Source organism: Carcharodon carcharias, chromosome 11 (assembly GCF_017639515.1).
Source record: "Carcharodon carcharias isolate sCarCar2 chromosome 11, sCarCar2.pri, whole genome shotgun sequence".
Taxonomy (NCBI): domain Eukaryota; kingdom Metazoa; phylum Chordata; class Chondrichthyes; order Lamniformes; family Lamnidae; genus Carcharodon; species Carcharodon carcharias.
Genome location: NC_054477.1, coordinates 7,596,810 through 7,611,661, shown reverse-complemented (window position 1 = coordinate 7,611,661; position 14,852 = coordinate 7,596,810). Strand labels below are relative to the sequence as shown.

At 47.9% G+C, this 14,852-nt stretch overlaps 1 protein-coding gene across 7 annotated transcripts in view; it reads left to right on the top strand.

Annotated features, from left to right (window-relative positions):
* Positions 1-14,852, top strand: part of fhip1b (FHF complex subunit HOOK interacting protein 1B) — a 234,649-nt gene that overhangs the window by 138,797 nt on the left and 81,000 nt on the right. The window contains exon 1 of one of the 7 annotated variants that reach the window (XM_041199655.1): positions 2,111-2,241. The exons of the other annotated variants lie outside the window; for them this stretch is intronic. The gene's annotated coding sequence lies outside the window, so the exon portion shown is untranslated. Of the gene's footprint in view, positions 1-2,110; positions 2,242-14,852 lie in introns of those variants that run through there. 7 annotated transcript variants of the gene reach the window in all.

Genomic DNA, 14,852 nt, shown 5'->3' with positions numbered 1-14,852 from the left:
CTATCGTGTCCATGCTAGCTGTCTGCAAGACCAACTGACCTAGAGCCACTCCTATATTTTTTTCCCTGTAGCTCTGCTCTTCAGTTAATTATCCAATTTCCTTTTAAAAGCTGTGATTGAACCTGCCTCAACTCCCTCAGGCAGTGCATTCCAGATCCTAACTACTCACTGTGTAAAGAAAGATTTTCCTTATGTCACCTCTGGATCTTTTGACAATCACTTTTTAAAATCTGTGCTCTATGGTTCTCGATCCTTTTGCCAATTTGAACAGTTTCTCCCTGTTACTCTGTCCAGAGCCCTCATGACTTTGAAAACCTCTATCAAATCTCCTCTCAGTCTTCCCTAAGCAGAACAATCTCAGCTTCTCCAATCTAAGAAACATAACTGAAGCCCCTCATCGCTGGAACCATTCTTGTGAATCTTTTCTATACTCTCTCCAATGCCTTCACATCCTTCCTAAAGTGTGGTGCCCAGAACTGGACGCAATACTGCAGCTGAGGCTGAACCAGTGTCTTATAAATGTTCACTGTAACCTCCTTGCTTTTGTACCCTGTGCCTTCATTTATAAAGCCCAGGATACTGTATGCTTTATTAACCACTTTCTCAACCTGTCCTTCAATGATTTGTGCATTTTTACCCCCAAGGTCCCTCTGCTCCTGTTCCCCCTTTAGAGTTGTTTCCTTTATTTTATATTGCTTCATTCTTCCTACTAAATTACATCACTCCACACACTCTGCATTAAATTACACCTGACACATGTCCACCCATTCTAGCAGCTTGTCTATGTCCTCTTGAAGTCTATCACTATCCTCCCTGCAGTTCACAATATTTCCAATTTTGGTGTAATTTGCAAATTTGAAATTGTGCCCTGTATACCCAAGTCTAGATCATTAATATAGGTCAGGAAAAACAGTTGTCCTATTACCAACCCCTTGAGAATTTAGTGGTTCAAGAACGTGGCTCGTTACCACCTTCTCAAGGGCAATTAGGGATAGGCAATAAATGCTGGTCCAGCCAGCGATGCCACATAACTGAAGTTCCTCAGTTCTGGAACCATTCTTGTACACAAATCTCTGCTAACTTCCCTTAATTAATCTGCGCTTGTCCAAGTGACTGTTAGTTTTGTTCCAGATTATTGTTTCTAAAAGCTTTCCCGTCACCGAAGTTAATCTGACTGGTTTGCTGGGCTCATCTTTACACACATTATAAAACGAGAGTGTAACATTTGCGATTCTCCAGTGCCCTGACAGCATCCCTGAGTCTAAGGAGGGTTGGAAAATTATGGCCAGTGCATCCGCAATTTCCACTCTCACTTCCGTGTGTATCCTCGGATACAGCTAGGCCCTAGTGACTTCCTAATTTTAAGTACAGAATGCCTTTCTAATACCTTTTTATCAATTTTTTGCCCATCCAGTTTTTCAGTCACCTCCCCTTTCACCATATCCTGCAGCTATTTTCAAAAACAGTGGGGAGTTCCTCCTAGTATCCTGATTAATATTTATCCCCCATCACTAAAACCAGATTATTTGATCATGATCACATTGGGGGATCTCTCTGTGGCTGCTGCATTTCCTACACTACCTTAGTCATTGCACTTCAAAAAGGCCATTTAAGCGCAGTGTGGAACTGACCTTTTCCCAGTTTCTCCCTATGTCCCTCTTGGTTTAACAGGAAATTATGACTAAGGGTTAACCCTTCCTATTCCACATGGTGCCTTAGAGAATCAACTAAAATGCCAAGTGGATTTGAACTAACTATTCTAAAAGCACAAAAAGTCAGGACAGGGTAGAAGCAGATTAGTTTCCAGTAATTGGGCAGTCAGGATCGAGTAATTGTAGATACAAGGTGAAAGAAAAGATTTAGAATAGAGAGCAGGTGAAACCTCTTCACACAGAGCATTGTGACTAGTGGAATTCTGATCCAGGTTAGTGACAGAAAATGTGTCAATGTTCAAGAGTATGATCAGGATGTTTGCTCGCATGGACGGTGAATACCAGTATGGACTAGTTGGGCCTAATGGCCTGTCTCCAGGTTGTAACCTGTGTATGTTTTCTGCTTATTTCAGTTGCTTTTGCTTCTGGTGCTGATCGGCTGAAAGATTTTGAGAGGCTGTAATCCTGGCTATTGATTGAGTCTACACCTTGTTAACACAATGTGAGCAGTGGGACAATGAAGAGGAATAGGAAGATTGTGGGTCCCCTCAAGACAGGCTGGACGGATGGTCACACGTGATGTGCAGCAGTGTGTTTAACCTACTCCATCTCCCATGTGCTGTTAGTTTGTAACCAGACGTTTGAAGCTTGCTAGGTGCTGGTTTGATAGGAGCAGGGCTGCAAAGAGAGGGAAATTTCTGCTCTCCCTCTTAATCACTTTGACCAGCTTGGTTGAGGTGGCTGGAGAAGGGAATTGGCCCGGCACCTTCGACAGCATTCAACTCCTCCACACACAAATTCTCCTTGCTCCTGTGGCATCTTACTGTGCAAAAAATGGTTGCTGCATTTACCGTTGTAACTTCTGATGTTTTTGAGATGTGAGCAGGTTCTGCAGGTCCCACCATGTTGTTGGGAGTGGGTTGCCTGCCATACCTGAACCACAGGGTTAGTCCCATGGTGAGGAGTGGGCCCCTGAATGCCAGTTTCAGGGCGCTTGTTCCCAGTTGGCCACCGCCTGAAGGGCTGTGTGTGCTGTGATCAGTCTTCTTGGGCAGGGGCTGCAGCAGGCTGTCACCAGCACCCCCAACTCCAACAGGGAAGCTTGAAATGTTCATACTATTGTGGGGCTAGAAACAGGAGGAGGAGTGGCTGTCCCAGTTCCATATTAAAACTGTAGGTCACCATATGATCTCCCTCATCCCACTCTCCTCCCCTTTAAAACTGTTATTAACCATTCAACACTTCCTGTTTTCTCCCCCCTCCACCACACATTAAAACCCTGAGTTGCTACTCACCACTCCACCTGTCTCCCCCATTTCACTTGCTGCCCCCACTTGCCTCAACACTCCCCCATTCCGTTACTCCCTCCCTGCTGCCCCCCTCCCCACTGCTACCCCATCTCTTCCTGTTTCCCCCTGCTCCCCCACCATGACCTCCACCTCGCCTCATTCCTCTCTGTTCCTGATACTTCTCCGCACCCACCACTCTCCTCCACTGAAGAAACCTCAAAGTTAGAATCTGAGAGTCATACAGCATGGAATTAAAAGCATCCGTCCACTCATCTCCCTGAACAGTTGTTGCCATAGAAAACATTCGGCCTGTGCAAAAACCATCAAATGAGGTGGCTCTTGACAACTTAATAAGTCAAATTCCACTGTTATTATGTGGGATAATAAGATTGTTACTGGCACTCAGGGATTGTATATGGTAATTCCCTCTGTTCCTCTATAAAACTGCATAGCAATAACCTTGAGGATCATGTCCACTGATGTAATTATTTATCCCGGTGTCTGCCTATCCCTCTCACTCCCCCAAACATATTCCCACTTGGATACTTATCCACATTATCATAGAGTAATACACCACAAGGAGGGCATTCAGTTGCTTGTGTCTGTTCTGACTCTTTGAAAGATTAATCCCACTCTCCCTGCTCTTTCCCTGTACCCCTGCAAACGTTTCCTCTTTAGGTATTTGCCCCCTTCTCTTTTGAAAGTTCCTATTGAATCTGCTTCCACCAGCCTTTTAGGCAGCGTCTTCCAGATCACAACGACTCACTATGTAAAAATAAATTCTTTTGCCAATTATCTTAAATCTTTGTCCCTCTGGCTACTGGATCCTCCTGCCACTGGGAACAGTTTTTCTTTATTTACTTTATCAAAACCCTTCATGAACACCTCTATTAAATCTCCCCTTCTCTGCTCTGAGGAGAACAATCCCAGCTTCTGCAGTAATAAAAATAGAAAATGCTGGAAAAACTCAGCAGGTCTGGCAGCATCTGTGGAGAGAGAAATGGAGTTAACATTTCGAGTGCAAATGACTCCTCTTCAGAGCTTCTGCAGTCTCTCCACATTACCTGAAGTCCCTCATCCCTGGTCATGTCCTAATAAATCCCCTCAGCACCCTCTCCAAGACCTGGACATCCTTCTTGATGTGTGGCACCTGACATTAGACACAATTCTCCAGTCGTTTTTCAACCAAATGAGTTGCTGTCAGTGAGCTGCCAGTTAGGACAATGTTTGGATGATGAACACACAATGAATCCCAGAACCTCGGCAACTTCACAGTAGCCCAGCCACTGGAGAAACTATGAGCAGTCATTGCGGACACCATTCCTGACCTGTGCCCAAGGGAACTGACAGATACACGTGTTGTGTTACCTAGCTTCTATGAAAGGGTCTAATAGGGTAGACATTTGTAGGGAGAAAACAAAACTAGAGACAATCAATATAAGATAGTCAGTCACTGATGAATCCAATAGGGAATTCAGGAGAAACTTCTTTACTCAGAGTGGTGAGAATGTGGAGTCTAAGTCCTTGCAGAGACCATTTGGGCTGAATGGCCTGATTCAATGTTTTAAATTCTATGAAACCTGTTCTCATAATTTAACCCTTCGGTGAATTTCTGCTGCACTTCCTCCAATGCCAATATCCCCTTGAGATGTGATGTCCAGAACTGAACAGTTACTCCAGTGGGGTGGCCTGACCAAGGTTCTGGGCATCTGAGCAATGGCGGACACCATAACAACCAGGCCAATGTAATGTAGGACAGAGTGAAGCCTTTTTATTCAGACCAAGGTGTCTCCTGAGATTGATGGTTTGAATTCCTCATGATATTGTGATTGCATCTTACCAGAGGAAATGCCAATTGGTAGCAGATGCCTCTGCATTTAATTTAAGGCTGTCAGTGGCTGCTTCACTTACTGAGTACTTTGAGTGGCTTTGCAATGTGCTGAGCTTGGAGCTTGTGCTGGTAATTCATTTACTCCACATCTATCATGCTGACTATGTGGGGGAGGATGGGTGCAGCTTTCTCTTAAATGTGTTTCAGTAGGCATGTGTAATGGATCCGGATGCATGTACAGACTGCTGATTAGACCGAGAAAATTATGAGGCGAGCTGGATGACTCCATTAAAGCTTTAACCCCGTGCCCCCTATCAGTGGCGTTCCGAATGGACTTGTAGTAACTTGTCCTGACTTAATTTCTTCAGGCTGAATTCAGGTTCAATTTTCCCACTTGCCCTCCACTGCTGCAGGAGTTGGAGTGCAGTGTCCACACACTCCAGTTCCCTATCTCTCCTGCTGTGTCCACACACTCCAGTTCCCTATCTCTCCTGCTGTGTCCACACACTCCAGTTCCCTATCTCTCCTGCTGTGTCCACACACTCCAGTTCCCTATCTCTCCTGCTGTGTCCACACACTCCAGTTCCCTATCTCTCCTGCTGTGTCCACACACTCCAGTTCCCTATCTCTCCTGCTGGATTACAGTGTCCACACACTCCAGTTCCCTATCTCTCCTGCTGGATTACAGTGTCCACACACTCCAGTTCCCTATCTCTCCTGCTGGATTACAGTGTCCACACACTCCAGTTCCCTATCTCTCCTGCTGTGTCCACAGACTCCAGTTCCCTATCTCTCCTGCTGTGTCCACACACTCCAGTTCCCTATCTCTCCTGCTGGATTACAGTGTCCACGCACTCCAGTTCCCTATCTCTCCTGCTGTGTCCACACACTCCAGTTCCCTATCTCTCCTGCTGTGTCCACACACTCCAGTTCCCTATCTCTCCTGCTGTGTCCACACACTCCAGTTCCCTATCTCTCCTGCTGTGTCCACACACTCCAGTTCCCTATCTCTCCTGCTGGATTACAGTGTCCACACACTCCAGTTCCCTATCTCTCCTGCTGGATTACAGTGTCCACACACTCCAGTTCCCTATCTCTCCTGCTGTGTCCACACACTCCAGTTCCCCATCTCACCTGCTGTGTCCACACACTCCAGTTCCCCATCTCACCTGCTGTGTCCACACACTCCAGTTCCCTATCTCTCCTGCTGGATTACAGTGTCCACACACTCCAGTTCGCTATGTCTCCTGCTGTGTCCACACACTCCAGTTCCCTATCTCTCCTGCTGTGTCCACACACTCCAGTTCCCTATCTCTCCTGCTGGATTACAGTGTCCACACACTCCAGTTCCCTATGTCTCCTGCTGTGTCCACACACTCCAGTTCCCTATCTCTCCTGCTGTGTCCACACACTCCAGTTCCCTATCTCTCCTGCTGTGTCCACACACTCCAGTTCCCTATCTCTCCTGCTGTGTCCACACACTCCAGTTCCCTATGTCTCCTGCTGTGTCCACACACTCCAGTTCCCTATCTCTCCTGCTGTGTCCACACACTCCAGTTCCCTATCTCTCCTGCTGTGTCCACACACTCCAGTTCCCTATCTCTCCTGCTGGATTACAGTGTCCACACACTCCAGTTCCCTATCTCTCCTGCTGTGTCCACACACTCCAGTTCCCTATCTCTCCTGCTGGATTACAGTGTCCACACACTCCAGTTCCCTATCTCTCCTGCTGGATTACAGTGTCCACACACTCCAGTTCCCTATCTCTCCTGCTGTGTCCACACACTCCAGTTCCCTATCTCTCCTGCTGTGTCCACACACTCCAGTTCCCTATCTCTCCTGCTGTGTCCACACACTCCAGTTCCCTATCTCTCCTGCTGTGTCCACACACTCCAGTTCCCTATCTCTCCTGCTGGATTACAGTGTCCACACACTCCAGTTCCCTATCTCTCCTGCTGGATTACAGTGTCCACACACTCCAGTTCCCTATCTCTCCTGCTGTGTCCACACACTCCAGTTCCCCATCTCACCTGCTGTGTCCACACACTCCAGTTCCCTATCTCTCCTGCTGTGTCCACACACTCCAGTTCCCTATCTCTCCTGCTGGATTACAGTGTCCACACACTCCAGTTCCCTATGTCTCCTGCTGTGTCCACACACTCCAGTTCCCTATCTCTCCTGCTGTGTCCACACACTCCAGTTCCCTATCTCTCCTGCTGGATTACAGTGTCCACACACTCCAGTTCCCTATGTCTCCTGCTGTGTCCACACACTCCAGTTCCCTATGTCTCCTGCTGTGTCCACACACTCCAGTTCCCTATCTCTCCTGCTGTGTCCACACACTCCAGTTCCCTATCTCTCCTGCTGTGTCCACACACTCCAGTTCCCTATCTCTCCTGCTGTGTCCACACACTCCAGTTCCCTATCTCTCCTGCTGTGTCCACACACTCCAGTTCCCTATCTCTCCTGCTGTGTCCACACACTCCAGTTCCCTATCTCTCCTGCTGTGTCCACACACTCCAGTTCCCTATCTCTCCTGCTGTGTCCACACACTCCAGTTCCCTATCTCTCCTGCTGTGTCCACACACTCCAGTTCCCTATCTCTCCTGCTGTGTCCACACACTCCAGTTCCCTATCTCTCCTGCTGTGTCCACACACTCCAGTTCCCTATCTCTCCTGCTGTGTCCACACACTCCAGTTCCCCATCTCTCCTGCTGGATTACAGTGTCCACACACTCCAGTTCCCTATCTCTCTTGCTGGATTACAGTGTCCACACACTCCAGTTCCTTATCTCTCCTGCTGTGTCCACACACTCCAGCTCCCTATCTCTCCTGCTGTGTCCACACACTCCAGTTCCCTATCTCTCCTGCTGTGTCCACACACTCCAGTTCCCTATCTCTCCTGCTGTGTCCACACACTCCAGTTCCCTATCTCTCCTGCTGTGTCCACACACTCCAGTTCCCTATCTCTCCTGCTGTGTCCACACACTCCAGTTCCCTATCTCTCCTGCTGTGTCCACACACTCCAGTTCTCTATCTCTCCTGCTGTGTCCACACACTCCAGTTCCCTATCTCTCCTGCTGTGTCCACACACTCCACTTCCCTATCTCTCCTGCTGTGTCCACACACTCCAGTTCCCTATCTCTCCTGCTGTGTCCACACACTCCAGTTCCCTATGTCTCCTGCTGTGTCCACACACTCCAGTTCCCTATCTCTCCTGCTGTGTCCACACACTCCAGTTCCCTATCTCTCCTGCTGTGTCCACACACTCCAGCTCCCTATCTCTCCTGCTGTGTCCACACACTCCAGTTCCCTATCTCTCCTGCTGTGTCCACACACTCCAGTTCCCTATCTCTCCTGCTGTGTCCACACACTCCAGTTCCCTATCTCTCCTGCTGTGTCCACACACTCCAGTTCCCTATCTCTCCTGCTGTGTCCACACACTCCAGTTCCCTATGTCTCCTGCTGTGTCCACACACTCCAGTTCCCTATCTCTCCTGCTGTGTCCACACACTCCAGCTCCCTATCTCTCCTGCTGTGTCCACACACTCCAGTTCCCTATCTCTCCTGCTGTGTCCACACACTCCAGTTCCCCATCTCTCCTGCTGTGTCCACACACTCCAGTTCCCTATCTCTCCTGCTGTGTCCACACACTCCAGTTCCCTATCTCTCCTGCTGTGTCCACACACTCCAGTTCCCTATCTCTCTTGCTGGATTACAGTGTCCACACACTCCAGTTCCTTATCTCTCCTGCTGTGTCCACACACTCCAGCTCCCTATCTCTCCTGCTGTGTCCACACACTCCAGTTCCATATCTCTCCTGCTGTGTCCACACACTCCAGTTCCCTATCTCTCCTGCTGTGTCCACACACTCCAGTTCCCTATCTCTCCTGCTGTGTCCACACACTCCAGTTCCCTATCTCTCCTGCTGTGTCCACACACTCCAGTTCCCTATCTCTCCTGCTGTGTCCACACACTCCAGTTCCCTATCTCTCCTGCTGTGTCCACACACTCCACTTCCCCCTCTGCATCAAGTGGTTATTTCACATGGTCCCACAAAGACAAGTAGGAAGGTTTCAAATTGAGGGCTTTCAGTCCTCTCGGGCAACTATCTTCTCTCTCTGTCCAGCCACCGTGGCTCCAAAAGCTCCTATGCTCAGTTTGCTTTGATGTCCTTTATTGCACAGCAACAGCATCTCCGTCTGCAGCATGAGGCCTGATCTGTCTCTCTACTGCAAACAATGAGCACTCCCTTCAACGTGGCAGCAATTTGCATATTCACCATGATGAAAAAATCTTCCTCAGATAGTGGCATTCTTTATCCTGCCTAATTTTTGGATAGACAACATCAATCCGCATTTTTATAGCACCATTAACATAATAAAACATCCCTAAGTGCTTCACCGGAATGTAACGGACAGAATTTAACACCAAGCCATGTAAGGAGATAGTGGGTGACCACAACTTGGTCAAAGAGCAAGTTTGAAGGAGTAACTTAAAGGAGAAAAGATGTTTAGGAAGGGGACTTTCAGAGCTTAGGGCCCAGGCAGCTGAAGGTATGGCCACAATGAAAATGAGGGATGTGCTGAATTGTAGGAGAAATCTTGGTGAGTTGTAAGGAAGTTCCAGAGATGGGGAAGGGGGGGCGAGGCCATGGAGACATGAGAATTTTAAATTGAGGCTTTGCTGGACTGAGAGCTAATGTATTTGAGCAGATACTGAGGTGATGGATGAACAAGAATTGATGTGAGTTCGGAAATGGACAGGAATGTTTTGGATGAGCTGAAGTTTATGGAGGGTACAAGAGGGGAATTGGACAGAAGAGTATTGACATAGTTGAATTTCGAGGTAACAAAGGCATAACAATAGATGAACTGAGATAGAGGTGGAGACAGGCAGTGTCACGGAGGTAGACGTTGATGATTTTGGTGCTGGAACAGATACAGGGTCGGAAGCTCATCTCAGGGTCAAATTGGATGCCAAGGTTGTGAACAGTCTGGTTTAGCTTCAGATAGTTGCCAGTGAGAGGGATGGAACTGGTGGCTGGGGAACAGAGTTTGTGGAAGGGACAATGGCTGCAGTCTTCCCAGTAGTTAATTAGAGAGAATTTCTGTTCATCCAGTACTGGATGGTTGGACAAGCAGTGTGACAAAATCAGATAAAGTGCAGGGGTTGAGACAGGTATGATGAGGTGGAGTTGGATGTTGTCATTGTACCTGTGGGAGCTGATATACTTTCGGATGATATCGCTGAGACGCTGCATGTATAGAGAAATAGGAGGGGGGGCGGGGGCGAGGATAGATCTTTGGGGAACACCAGAGGTAATGGTGAGGGAATGGGAAGAGAGATCATTGTAGGCCATTCTCTGGCAACAATTGGCTAGATAGGAATGGAACCAGGCAAGGCATAGCCATTCAGCTGGACAACAGTAGAAGGGTTAAAGGAGGGTGGTGTTGTAAACTGTGTCAACAGCTGCAGAAAGGAGGGAATACTGCACCAGTCACACTGGATGTTAGTTGTGACTTTGTCCTGTAGCAGGAGCAGAAATCTGATTGAAGGGATTCATTGTGGGGAAAAATGGGCACAGATTTGGAAGGTGACAATACATTCATGCCTAAAGAACTCCTAGATTTGCAATTACAAAACTAAGTTAAAAATTGCATTTCTGTTGCACATTTCACAACTTCTTTCCAGCCACTGAAATACTTTTAAAGTGTAGTCACTGTTGTAATATACTCACTGCAGATGTAGTTGCACAAGTAGCTGTGACACTGCATTTGTACTCATCAAGGCCCTACAAATTCGCATCAAGTGAACTGTTTGAGCAGTAGCTGTTTCATGACCTGTTGAATTAAAAGGTTTAATTTAAAGGGATAAATCATGGCAGGAGAGCTCAAAGCCGTGGTGTGCTCCTCGTGCTCCATGTGGGAAGCCGAGAATGTTTCCAGTGCCCGGGACCAGCATGTGTGCAGGAAGTGTGTCCAGCTGCAGCTCCTGGAAGCTCGGGTTTCAGGGCTGGAACAGCGGCTGGGGTCACTGTGGAGCTTCCACGAGTCTGAGAGCATCGTGGGTAGCACGTTTAGAGAGGTGGTCACACCGCAGCTGAAGGGACCTGAAGAAGGAAGGCAATGGGTGACCACCAGGCAGTCCAAGAGAAATAGGCAGGTAGTTCAGGAGTCCCCTGGGGTCCCGCTCGCAAATCGGTATTCCCTTTTGGAGGCTGATGAGGGTGCTGGCTCCTCCAGGGAGTGCAGACAGAGCCAAGATTCTGGCACCATAAGCAGCCTGTCTGTACAGGAGGGCAGGAAGGGAGGAAGAGCAATAGTAATAGGGGATTCTACAGTCAGGGGAACAGATAGGCGCTACTGTGGCCTTCAACGTGATTCCAGGATGGTGTGTTGCCTCCCTGGTGCCAGGGTACAGGATGTCACTGAACGGCTGCAGGGTATCCTGAAGGGGAAGGGTGATAAGGCAGAGGTCATGGTACAGGTTGGTATCAATGACATAGGTAGAAAGAGGGATGAGGTCTTGCATCAAGAATTCAGGGAGTTAGGCAGTAGACTAAACAGCAGGACCTCTCGGGTTGTAATCTCTGGATTACTCCCAGTGCCACGTGCTAGCGAGCTCAGAAATAGGATGATGGTGCAGATGAATACGTGGCTTAAGAGTTGGTGCAGGAGGGAGGGTTTTAGATTCTTGGATCACTGGGACCGTTTCTGGGGAAGGTGGGAGCTGTACAAGCGGGATGGTCTACTATCTGAACCAGAGTGGGACTAACATCCTTGCGGGTGGGTTTGCTCGTGCTGTTGGGAGGAGTTTAAACTAATTCAGCAGGGGGAGGGGACACAGAATGTTAGCAGAATAGGGACATATCATAATACAGTAAAAAAATCAAATCAGAGGGAGTACAGTTGCATTAGGTTTCAAGGGAGTAAGGCAAGGCTGGATGGCCTATACTTTAATGCCAGGAGTATTGCAGGTAAAATGATTGAGTTAAGGGTGAGGATTGACACGTGGAATTGTGATAGAGTAGCCATCACTGAGATGTGGTTGAGGGAAGGGCAGGATTGGCAGCTCAACATTCTGGGATATAGAATCTTCAGGCAGGACAGGGGAGGGGTAAAAGAGGAGGAGGCATTGTATTATTAGTTAAGGAGTCAGTTATTGCAGTAAGAAGAGATGATATCTTGGAGGGGGCATCCAATGAAGCTTTGTGAGAAGAGCTTAGGAATAAAAAAAGGGGCAACCACATTGTTAGGTGTTTATTATAGACGCCCAGATAGTCAGCAGGAAATTGAGGAGCAAATATGTGCACAATTTGTGGAGGTGTGTAAACATTGTGTTAAGGGCTTGGATGGAGTGGATTTCTTGAAATGTGTATAAGAGAACTTTTAGGTCAATATGTAGAGGGTCCAACAAGGGATGGTGCATTGCTGGACCTAATTCTGGGGAATGAAGCCGGACAGGTGGCTGAGGTGGTGATGGGGGAGCATTTTAGTGATAGAGATCACAACATGGTACAGTTTAAGTTTGTTATGGACAAAGAAATCGACAAGTTACAAAAAAATGTTTTGGTTTGGGGGAGAGTGGATTTTAGTAAAATAAGGCAGGATCTGGCCAAGGTAGACTGGGAACAGCTACTTGTGGGGAAATCTGCAGGGGAGCAGTGGGGGATGTTCAAAAAGGATATGGGGAGGGTACAGGCTCAACATGTTCCCTCCAGGGTGATAGGAAGGAGTAACAAGACCAGAGAACCATGGACGGCCAGAGATATTCAGGTTACGATGAGAAGGAAAAGAGGCTTTTAGCAGGTAATAGGGGAGCAAATCAGCGGAGGCATTAGTGGAGTACAGACAGTGCAGGGTGAAGCTTAAGAAAGCAATTAGGAGAACAAAGAGGGGATATGAGAAAGCCTTGGTTGGTAAAAGTAGGGAAAATCCCAAGATATTCTATAAGTATATGAATGGGAAGAGGATGACCAGGGAAAGAGTAGGGCCCAATAGGGACCAAGGGGGCAATCTATGGGTGGAGCCAGAGGACATCGGTAGAGTGTTGAATGAATACTTCACACCGGTCTTCACCCAAGAGAATGAGGATGAAGGTATCGAACTCAGGGAGAGAGACTGCGAGGTTCTTGAGCAAATTGATATAGGGAGTGACAAGGTATTGGAGGTCTTGGTAGGCTTAAAAGTGGACAAATCTCCAGGTCCAGATGATTTGTGTCCCTGACTGCTGAGGGAGACAAGGGAGGAGATCGCAGGGGCTCTGACCCAAATTTTTAATTCCTCCCTGGCCACGGGGGAGGTGCCAGAGGACTGGAGAACAACTAATGAGGTTCCGCTATTTAAGGAAGGTTGTAGAGATAAGCCAGGGAACTACAGGCCAGTGAGTTTCACGTCAGTGGTAGGGAAACTATTGGAGAAATTTCTGAAGGAGAGTATCTATCTCCCCTTGGAGAGGCAAGGTTTGATCAGGGATAGTCAGCATGGCTTTGTCAGAGGGAGGTCATGCCTAACAAATTTGACTGAATGTTTTGAGGGGGTGACCAGGTGTGTAGATGAGGGTAGTGTAGTTGATGTTGTTTATATGGATTTCAGCAAAGCCTTTGACAAAGTCTCGCAGGGAGACTTATAAAGAAGGCAAATGCACATGGGATACAGGGTAATTTGGTAAGATGGATTCAAAATTGGCTTAGTTGTAGGAGACAGTGGGTGATGTCAGAAGGATGCTTTCGTGACTGGAAGCCAGTGTCCAGTGGCGTACCACAGGGATCTGTGCTGGGTGCCCTATTATTTGTCATTTATATAAATGACATAGATGAATATGTTGGGGGTAGTAAGTTTGCGGATGACACAAAGATTGGCCGGGTGGTTAACAGTGAGGTTGAGTGTCTTGGGCTACAGGAAGATATAGACGGGATGGTCAAACAGGCAGATAAGTGGCAGATGGAATTTAACCCTGAAAAGTGTGAGGTGATACACTTTGGAAGGAGTAATTGTGACAAGGAAGTATTCAATGAACAGCATGACACTAGGAAGTTCTGAGGAACAAAGGGACCTTGGCTTGTGTGTCCATAGATCTCTGAAGGCAGAGGGGCATGTTAGTGGGGTGGTGAAAAAGGCATATGGGACACTTGCCTTTATCAACTGAGGCATAGATTACAAAAGTAGGGAGGTCATGTTGGAGTTGTATAGAACCTTGGTGAGGCCACAGCTGGAGTACTGTGTGCAGTTCTGGTCACCACATTATAGGAAGGATGTGATTGCACTGGAGGGGGTGCAGAGGAGATTCACCAGGATGTTGCCTGGGATGAAACATTTAAGTTATGAAGAGAGGTTGGATAGACTTGGGTTGTTTTTGTTGGAGCAGAGAAGACTGAGGGGCGACCTGATCGAGGTGTACAAGCTTATGAGGGGCATGGACAGGGTGGATGGGGAGCAGCTGTTCCCCTTAGTTGAAGGGTCAGTCACGAGGGGACACAAGTTCAAGGTGAAGGGCAGGAGGTTTAGGGGGGATGTGAGGAAAAAACCTTTTTACCCAGAGGGTGGTGATGGTCTGGAATGCGCTGCCTGGGAGGGTGGTGGAGGCGGGTTGCCTCACATCCTTTAAAAAGTGCCTGGATGAGCACTTGGCACGTCATAACATTCAAGGCTATGGGCCAAGTGCTGGTAAATGGGATGAGGTAGGTAGGTCAGGTGTTTCTCACGTGTCGGTGCAGAGTTGATGGGCCGAAGGGTCTTTTCTGCACTGCGTGATTCTGTGACTGTGAATATGAATGATGGGACAGTGTAGAGGGAGCTTTACTGTGTATCTAACCGCGTGCTGTACCTGTCCTGGGAGTGTTTGATGGGGACGGTGTAGAGCGAGCTTTACTCTGTATCTAACCCCCGTGCTGTACCTGTCCTGGGAGTGTTTGATGGGGACAGTGTAGAGCGAGCTTTACTCTGTATCTAACCCCGTGCTGTACCTGTCCTGGGAGTGTTTGATGGGGACAGTGTAGAGGGAGCTTTACTCTGTATCTAACCCCGTGCTGTACCTGTCCTGGGAGTGTTTGATGCGGACAGTGTAGAGAGAGCTTTA